Below are 10461 nucleotides of genomic sequence, written 5' to 3'. Positions count from 1 at the left end.
GAAAGACACCATAGATCCCACTAACTTGCATAAGATCGCCTAAAGCAGTGCTGCTCACAACAGTCAAAACAGGAACCCGTGATGTCCATCACCATGGAGACAGGCACTCTGTGTACATGACAGGATAATACTGGGCCACAGCACAAATAATCTTTACATTTTGGGGCTGGTGAGATGGCTCAGTGGGTAAGAGCACCCGACTGCTCTTCCAAATGGTCCGGAGTTCAAATCCCAGCAACCACATGGTGGCTCACAACCATCTGTAACGAGATCTGCCTCCCTCTTCTGGAGTGTCTAGACAACTACAGTGTACTTACATATAATAAATAAATAAATCTTTTTTAAAAAATCTCTACATTTCATTTAATTAATTAATTAGCTTTACTAGTGTGTGCCTAGTACTTGCAGAGACTATAAGAGGGTATCAGGTCCCCTGGAACTGGAGAGAGTTGTGAGCAGCCACATGGGCCAGATCTTAACTTAAATGGAAGAAGCCACCAACAAATGCCCACATATCTTCCACTAACATGGAACTTCAGAACTGAAGCCAGATGCGCTTGCCTGAGATTCCCCCAGCACTCGGGGGAAGAGGCACAAGGATCAGGAGTTCATCAGTAACTGTCACCTGTCGCATGCACTAGGGGCCATCCCTGTGCCTCACCTCCCTGTCCCTTCCCTTGCCCTATGCACACTCCTGATCACAGGAACCAGGATGTACTGCAGGATCCCTGCAGCCTAGTCAGCCTTACCCTCTCCCTCTGACCAGGGCCAGGTAAGGACTTTCCAGTGTCTAGGGAAGGATTAACTGTCAATACCCAGAGCCTCCACTCTAGCTAGAAAGTGGGTTTCCTCAGGTTGCTGCCTTTTCTGTTCCAGTGAACAACTCTCAAAGTCCTTATCCCCACAGATAGCCACAGGGACAAAGCAAACAGCCAAAGCCTAGGCGTGGTGGCTTATGCCCGGATTATTATTGCCTCTACTTATCCTATTTCCTGGATCAACTCACCTGCTACCTCTACCTTGGCTGTCAGTACTGTCACCCCCAACCTGTAAAAGTATCTTGTATTCCCATGATGTAATTGTCTTCTCAGGGGCTTCCTGCTAAGTAAGCCCATCCTTCCTAGTTAATTCTGCGCTCTGGCTGGCTGGTTCAGCTCAGCTCTTCTGGCCCCAAACTCCTCTCCAAGCTGACTGATTCAATCTGACTTCTGTCAGCTTCTCACTGAATTGTTCTGCTTGGCCTCAAACTAACTCTGGCAATCTGTTCTAATCTTCTGGCTCCTTCTCATTCTCTGGCTCATTCTGTCTTCCCCATGTGTCTAAGTTATTCTCTCTGCAACCCTCTTTGTAAAACACTGTCTCTGAACTTGACAAACTGAGCTGCCATACATTCCACTCTATTCACTACCTCTCAACTTCCTAACTCTCAACTGTCCCAAACTGACTGAACTCAGAGATCCGCATGCCTCTGTCTCCTGAGAGCTGGGGTTAAAGACTTGCATCACCACGACAGAACCTGAGCTTTTCTTTTTTTTTTTTTCTTTTTTTTTTTTACATTAAGTGAAAAGAGTTTTTAAGATTTATTTATTTATTATATGTAAGTACACTGTAGCTGTCTGTCTTCAGACGCACCAGAAGAGGGCATCAGATCTCATTACGGGTGGTCGTGAGCCACCATGTGGTTGCTGGGATTTGAACTTCGGACCTTTGGAAGAGCAGTCGGGTGCTCTTACCCACTGAGCCATCTCACCAGCCCGTGAAAAGAGTTTTTAAGATTTATTTATTTATTATATGTAAGTACACTGTAGCTGTCTTCAGACGCTCCAGAAGAGGGCGCCAGATCTCGTTACGGATGGTTGTGAGCCACCATGTGGTTGCTGGGATTTGAACTCTGGACCTTCGGAAGAGCAGTCGGGTGCTCTTACCCACTGAGCCATCTCACCAGCCCCCTGAGCTTTTCTTTATCTGAAACTTGCTTTATACCAAGCTGGCCTTGAACTCAGAGATCTGCTTGCCTCTCCCTCCTGGGATTAAAGGTATGTCTGTATTCCAGCTGGACCACACAGACCTAGAAGGTCTTTGGATGTGATCTCTTGCCAGAGTAGCCATGTTGCTGGATTAAAACTCCTTTACACTAGACAGCCACAACACATGTGGGATCAAGTGCACACACATCTGGGAGCTGTCTCCTGGGCCTCCCCTCTCCATCTCTGGTCTCCAGATGGTAACGAGATGTCTGTCAGGCTCAGGCTGGACAGATGGAAGAGCCTGTCTCTGTTTCTCTCTTCTGACTTGGAAAAAAGTCTTCTTGAAGGTGACAACAGAAATGACCAAGACTGAGAACTGACTCCCACAGCGGAGGATATTGCTCATGTGCCAAAGCTGACAGACCCAGAAGCTAATCTCCCATGCTTCCCTCCTATGGAGCAGTCACTGGACACTCCACCTCAGAGCCTGGAGGTCGAGCGCTGAGGCCAGCTCTTGGCTGAGACAGGGGAACAGTGACCTGCTGTCACTTTGAAACAGCTCAGAATTAGAGAAAGGATACTCTCAGAGATGTGAAATTTGAAAGCAAAGGTGTTAGCATCTTGAGTTCATTATCATTGGCCATGAAGGAGATTCATTGTGATGAAGCCTGCTAGCTTAACTGTAGCTCTTTTGTTTCTTGGCTGCCAGCTATCCCATAAAAGAAGCTTGACTGTAGACACAGAAAAATTGTTTGGCTCAGAGCAAGGTCAAGTTAACTATATATTCTGAGGCTTATAGTAATAAGCCTACTACTATCATCATCATTTTTATTATTAATTCTCCAACTGTAGCCTTCACTCAGGACTCATCAAAACAGAGGTCAGTGTGAACTGTCGTTAACTAGGCCACCCTGCAGCCCTCCCTGCAGCCCTCCCTGCAGCTGCTTTTGAACTCATTATTGCTTTTTCCTATATAAACTGGCCCTAGTCGTAGCTTACAGCTCCTGAGTTTGAGCTGTGGCCCTGATCTATCAGTCTTGGGTATGTGTTCAATAAACCAGCCCTGTTTAACTGAGATTGGTGTCTGAGTGGTTTGTGCAGCGGCTCCCAGATCCCAACAGTTGTTACCTGGAAATAAATCCTCTTCAAGAACCAGGTAAGAAGCCGGGCGTGGTGGCGCACGCCTTTAATCCCAGCACTCCGGAGGCAGAGGCAGGCGGATTTCTGAGTTCGAGGCCAGCCTGGTCTACAAAGTGAGTGCCAGGACAGCCAGGGCTACACAGAGAAACCCTGTCTCGAAAAACCAAAAAAAAAAAAAAAAAAAAAAAAAAAAGAACCAGGTAAGAATGATTAGGGTTCGGGGTTAGGTGGATGCCTCGGTGGTTAAGAGCACTTTTTCATCTCAGCTGTTTTGTTTTGTTTTGTTTTGTTTTGTTTTGTTTTGTTTTGTTTTGTTTTGTTTTGTTTTGTTTTGTTTTGTTTTGTTGTTGTTTGAGATAAGTCTCCCTTTGTAGTCTTGGCTAGCCTGGAACTCCCTGTGTAAACTAAGGTGGCCTCAAACTCAGAGAGCCACCTGCCTCTGCCTGCTGAATGCCAGGATTAAAGGTGTTTGTCATCATGCCCAGCTTAAGAGCATTTACTGCTCTTGCAGAGGGCTCAGGTTCAGTTCCTAATACCCACATGGTGGCTTACAACCTATCCTATCCATAACGCATGTGTCAGGGGAATCTGACTCCATCTTCTGGCCTCTTTGGCCACTAAGGATTCATGTGATCCACAGATACACATGCAAGTAAAGCATGCATACACATAAAATAAATAAATATTTTTTTTTAATTTTTAATTCTTGTAACTATGTTTACTCTTTGAATAGAGTTCTAGATGAGGCTGTGAGAATCTTGCCGTTTGAGAAGTGATATATTTGGGAATCTTACAGGTCATGAAACAATTTCTTTCTTGTTCTCATTGCTTAGATTTTCCTTTCAATTTACAACCTGTAGAAACCAGTCCAACCTTCCAAAGGAGGAGTAAGAAACACTGAAAGCTGCTGGGTATGCTCCATGTTTTCTTTATAATGGCTTCTGTGCCTGCTGCCTTTGCCTGTGGGTCTGCCTGTCTCTCAGAGTATCCCAGCACTCCTAATGACAGAAAGAATGCCAGGTGGTGTCAGCTGTACAGGCAGGGTGAAGGTCTGGCACCGTGTCCTGCACAGTCCATGAAGATATACAAGTACAGAACATACAGAGTTCTAGGCTCTGTTTGGAACGGAAGCTGAATTAACCATGTATGATGGCTAACCTTGGTCTCTTGGAAGTCATACTCAAACTCCCTATGGAGATAAATACGACATTGAACATCTGGTCTTCAAGCCTCTGCCCCCGATATAGGGTGCATGGAACCCAGGGCCTCCTAAAGGTTAGGCACACACTCTCTCAAGCTCATCCCAGCTGTAAGGATGTCTAAGCTGGATTGTCAGCTTGATGGGATTTAAAATCACCCAGGAGACATGCTTCTCCATGTATTTGTAAGGACAGGACACTTCCAGAAAGGAAGATCACCCTAATTGTGGACAGCATATTTCATGAAAAAAAAAAAGTCCCAGATTGAATAAAATAGAGAAAGCCTTTCCTTTCCTTTCTGACTGTTCTCTCTGCTTCCTGACTGTTGGTACAAGCGACCAACTGCCTCACACTCCAGCTGCCGCACCTTCCCAACCCTGATGGGTTACACCTTCCAACTGGGAGCAAAAGGAAGGAAAGGAGGGAGGGAGGAAGAGAAAGAGAAAGAGAGAGGAAGAGGGAAGAAGGAACGGAGGAAGGAAAAAGGGAGGGAGGGAGGGAGGGAGGAAGGAAGGAAGGAAGGAAGGAAGGAAGGAAGGAAGGAAGGAAGGAAGGAAGGAAGGAAGGAAGGAAGGAAGGAAGGAAGGAAGGAAAGAAGGCCTTCTTTCCTCTGAGTGGTTTGTCAGGCCTTGCTGACACTAATAGAGCAATGACAAAGTTAACTAATGTGCTGTAGTCCTCAAAGCTAGATTTTGCATGGGGTTGTGCTTGGGGGGCTTCCTCTGGGCAGGAGTGAACATGTATCCCAGTTCACTTGCTACCTACAGCCAGCTACTGCTGACCATCATGAATTGTTTCTGCTCAGGTATACGGTATCAATCAGTAAATGGATTTTCTCTCACGGCCTAAGACCATTTGTATCTCTAAGCAGACACTTAAGCAACAGGAAGAGTTCATCTTTTTCATATAATTATTCTTAAGAAAATTGGTCATAATCATTGGATAAATGTTCAATAATCCAGATTCAATACATGGTGATCTGTTACTATTTTTAGAATGGTAGTGTGTTAGTTGCCCAAATAATGTATTTGAAATAAGCAATTTCTTTATTCTGTAATAAAATTAAACTTAACTGCTTAACTAATTTTATTTTGTTTCATTTTTTTTTTGGAGTCTTGAACTCCTATGTACCTGAGGCTGGTCTTGAACTCCCAATCGCCCTGCTTCTACCCCCAAGTGCTGGGGTATAGATATGTGTCGCCATGCTCAGACCTCTGTTCTTGTTGTTGTTGTTTTGCTATTTTGAGACATGTTTTCTCTATGTAGCCCTGGCTGTTCTGGAGCTCACTATGTAGACCTAGCTGGCCTCAAATTCAGAGACCTTCCTGTCTCTGGCTCTCCAGTCCTGGAATTAAATCCTTGTGCTGAGTTACAGCTTTTAACTCTTGATTTTAAAGTAGATTGAGACTGCGAGTGGTAACATATGCCTTTAACTCTAGTACTTGGGTGGCAGAGGTAGGCAGATCTCTATGAGTTCAAGACCAGCATGGTCTACATAGTCATCTGGGCCTGCACAGTGAAACTATGTCGCAAAAAATATATATGGAGAGACAGACAGACAGACAGAGAGAGCACCTTGGCTGTCCTGAAACTCATTCTGTTGATCAGGCTGGCGTCGAATTCACAGAGATAAACCTGCCTCTGACTACTGAGTACTGGGATTAAAGGCATGCACCACCACCACCCGGCCATTTCCTAATTTTCATTCTTTTAAACTTATCCTGTGCTCACAGCATCTTGACTTGGGGCTTAGAACTAAACTCAGGAATGTAGAACATGGGGGCTGAAGAGACGGCTCAGCATTAAGAGCATGTACTGCTCTTTCAGCAGACCCAAGTCCAATTCCACACACCCACATCACACTGCTTGCAACCACCAACTTCAGGGCTAGTGGATATAGCGCCCTCTGCTGGCCTTTATGAGTGACTGCACTCACATGCATACACCACCACTGACACATACATAATTTATAATCATTTTAAAAAGAATATAGTTACAGTTTAAGCGTTATAACCAATTTTATACATCAGATATAGAAGTAAACAAAGGAGGATACTCTCTTTTTAAAAAGGCATCATCAGATCACTTTATTCAATGAACAATTTTTTCTCACAAATTGTTAAAGTATTTGTTTTGTTTGAAGACAGTTTTACTATATAGCTGAGGCTGGCTCCTACTCCCCGTAATCCTTTTGTTTTAACCTTTTAAGTGCTGGGATTATGAATAGGAGTCACCACTCCTAGCTTAAAATACTTATTTTTGGGCTCAGTGGGTAAAGTACCTGCCTTTAAACCCGATGACCTGAGGTTGATCCTTGCAATCCACGTAGTGGAAGAAAGGAACTGACTCCCACAGCTTGTCCTCTGACCTCCACATATACGCTGTGGGGCACATTCCCCCAAATTTTGCCCCAACACACCCCACACAATACATACATATATACATAAATGTACATTTTCCATCCCTTTCGGTGTTCCTAGAACTCTGCTGGATTCTTCTTATGTATGTAATATCAATGCACTCACTCCCCCTGCACATGCATGCTGGACCCTGGCCAGGAGTTCTGCTCTGTGGTGAAGCATCTGTCTCACCTATGTGAGGCTCTAGGTTCCACTCCAGCAATACCGAAGTGATGCAGTATTTGTATATAAGCTATATAACTCTCTCTCCTCCTTCCTTCCCTCCCTTCCTCTGTGTGTGTGTCTGTGTCTGTGTGTGTGCGTGCGTGTTTCAGGGAATTGCACCCAGAGCTTGACACATGCTAGGCAAGTTGTGTATGCCAGAACTATACCACCACCCTCAATACATCTAATTTTCTTTTCACATTTTTCTCTCTTCTTCTCCCTTCCTCTGTGTGTGTGTGTGTACATGCCATGGCGTGTTTATGGTATGGAAAAGAAAAACTTGTGAAAGTTGACTCCTCCCTCCTGCTATCACATTGATTCTGGGATCAAATTCACCTTGTTTGCCTTGGCAGCAAGCATCTTTACTAACTGTGTTATCCCTCCAGCCCAATAAACCTAATTTTCATAAGTCAAGAAGTATAATCAAGCCAGGCAGTGGTGGTGCACGCCTTTAATCCCAGCACTTGGGAGGCAGAGGCAGGTGGATTTTTGAGTTCGAGGCCAGCCAGGTCCACAGAGTGAGTTCCAGGACAGCCAGGGCTATACAGAAAAACCCTGTCTTGAAAAACCAAAGAAAGAAAGAAAGAAAGAAAGAAAGAAAGAAAGAAAGAAAGAAAGAAAGAAAGAAAGAAGGAGGAGGAAGAGGAAAAGGAAGTAGTAGTATGACCAAGAAAATAATAATCTCTGGGCAGTGGTGATACATTCCTTTAATCCCAGCACTGTAGAGGAAGAAGCAGACAGTTCTCTGAGTTCAAGGTCAGCCTGGTCTACAGAGATACCCTGAGTTGAAAAAAAGAAAAGAAAAAAAAGTTCTACTCTCATCCACAGCTTCCGTTCTCAGAGTTTCTGTGACCTGAAGTCAGCCTTGGCCCAAAAATACTAAATGGGAAATTCCAAGAATAAATAATTGTTTTTTGAGACAGGGTTTTTCTGCATAGGCTGGCTGTCCTGGAACTTAGGATCTGTCTGCCTCTGTAACCCGGGTGCAGGGAGTTAAAGGTTTCCCCCTCCACTGTCAGGCAAATAAATAATTCTTAAGTTTTAAACAAGATGAATCTCTCCAGCCCTTGTCATCCATCCTGACAAGAATTGTCCTTGTGTGCAGTGCATCCCAGCTGTGTGCTACCCACCCTGCAGCTGTACTTAACTTTCAAAAAGCCAGAAGCTCAGCCTTAGGCAGCACCCTCAGGGCTCATCTGGTCACTTCATCTCCTCACGTAGGGATGGACTCACAGGAGGATGAGCAAGTACTGTGGCATGTGACAGTTTAACAGGACAAACCACACTGAGTCCTGCTAAATGGCTCAGCTAAGCTTGCTGGCCTGAGTTCTATCTCTGGATCCCACAAGGTACGAGGAGAAAGCTGACTCTGGGGAGTCTTTCTCTGACCTGTGGAGGTGCCCATGCATACATTAAATAAGTTAAAAATGAGAAGCCTGGGGCTCAGCGGTTAAGAGCACTGACTGCTCTTCCAGAGGTCCTGAGTTCAATTCCCAGCAACCACATGGTAGCTCACAACTATCTGTAATGGGATCTGATGCCCTCTTAAGACAGCTATAGTGAGGCAGAGGCAGGCGGATTTATGAGTTCAAGGCCAGCCTGGTCTACAAAGTGAGTTCCAGGATAGCCAGAGCTATACAGAGAAACCCTGTCTCGAGAAAAAAAAAAAAAAAAAAAAAAGACAGCTATAGTGTACTCAATACATAAAATAAAAAATAAAAATAAATCTCTTAAAAAGAGAGAGAGAAAAAGAAGCCAGGTGGATTTCTGAGTTTGAGGCCAACCTGGTCTACAGAGTGACAGCCAGAGCTACACAGAGAAACCCTGTCTCAAAACAACAACAACAACAATAACAAACAAAAAACAAAAAACAAAGAGAGAGAGCTAGAGAGAGAGAGAGAGAGAGAGAGAGAGAGAGAGAGAGAGAAAGAAAGAAAGAAAGAAAGAAAGAAAGAAAGAAAGAAAGAAAGAAAGAAAGAAAGAAAGAAAGAAAGAAAGACACATGGAAAACAAGCTAGCAAGGAGCACCCTCTGCTTCAGTTCCTGCCTCCAGGTTCCTGCTTTGAGTTCCTGCCTTGGTTTCCCTAGATGAGTAGTAACCTATAAGGCTTTCCTCTCCTGTTTACTTGCTTGTGCTATTTGTGGCAGCAATTGTCCTTAATTTATAAGTTAAACTATATCATAACTATCTATGCAGAGAAAAACACTCACAGAATCGACTTATGGACATCAACAAGGTCTTATTACCTATTCTCCCCTCTTAAGGGAGCCTGCTCTAAAGAAGTCCCGGTGTTGCCACAAAGAGTGTACATGCCAATGATGCTTGTCCCATCAAAGCCACCAGGTCCTCCACTGTTCTGCTGAAGTCGTGGGCTGTCACCTTGCAGGGTGTGCCTGCATTCCTGCTCTTGTTGCAGAAACACAGAACCCAAGATTCCTGCCACTGTACTGACTACTTCAGGCCTGGACCCCACACAGTCACTGTGACGCTGGCCACAAAATGCCACCACTGATGCCACACCTGTGCTGAGAACACACTTAACTGGCACCGTCACCCCCATTGATGCTCCTTCCAGCCAAGGGAAGAGCAAAGAGTGCCCTCCTCCTCTGCCTTTCCATCTAGTCTCCCACCATGACTGCCACCAAAAGCATTTAACCAGAACCCAGGTGGAAAGAATCAAGGGAAAGTTGCACGCTGGCTCATTCTTGCTGTGCACCATGGCAAGAAAGGGCTTTGTGGCCCTGATCCTCATGTCTACCTATGCAGGCCCTGAGGTGCCCAGATCATAGGCATGATTCTGAGTGCTTCTGAGAGGTGTCTAGGACGCCTGTGTCAGTAGTAGGAGCAGGAGTTCTTACTGTGGATGTGTCTGACCCACGGAAGGCCTCAGCAAGGCAGAAAGAAGAAGGAATTGCTCCCGCCTATGGACCTTCGAGAGCTGAGACAAAGACTTCTTCTACCGTGGAGCCTTGAAATGACCTGTGAGGATTTTCTGGGTATCAAGCCTGCTGGTTCTCAGACTGGGACTATCTGTTCTCATGGCTCATGGCTCTGGACCTGCCTGAAATGACATCTCCTGTGTTATGTGTTGTGCACACTAACTTACCCTAGAGATATCTGGACTCCGCCTCAAAATCGGATAAGCCAATTTATTTGTGCACTTGAGTGAATGTGTGTGAGAGAGACTCTGTGTGTGTGTGTGAGTGTGTGTGTGTGTGTGTGTGTGTGTGTGTGTGTGTGTGTGTGTATGTGTAATATGTCTCTGCAGAACCTTAACCAAGGCAGGCAGGCAGGCAGGCAGGAATTGGAGGTAGGGACAAAGGCCATTGAAAAACGTTCAGATTCCGTGATTCCCATTCAGCTTGAGATGGCAGGTTCTGAATGAAGTTCACATAGCAATGGGCTTTAAAGGAACTATTTCCACAGGCAGGGGTAGGTAGAGAAAGCAGAAGGATTCCCAGGAGAAGCAGCAGCATGAACAAAGAAACTTCTGAAGGAGCTGAAAAACATTACATCATGTTGGGTACAGC

This window comes from Mus caroli, unplaced genomic scaffold (assembly GCF_978045245.1).
Source record: "Mus caroli unplaced genomic scaffold, Mus_caroli_1 scaffold_3, whole genome shotgun sequence".
Lineage (NCBI taxonomy): Eukaryota > Metazoa > Chordata > Mammalia > Rodentia > Muridae > Mus > Mus caroli.
This window is presented reverse-complemented; position numbering follows the sequence as displayed.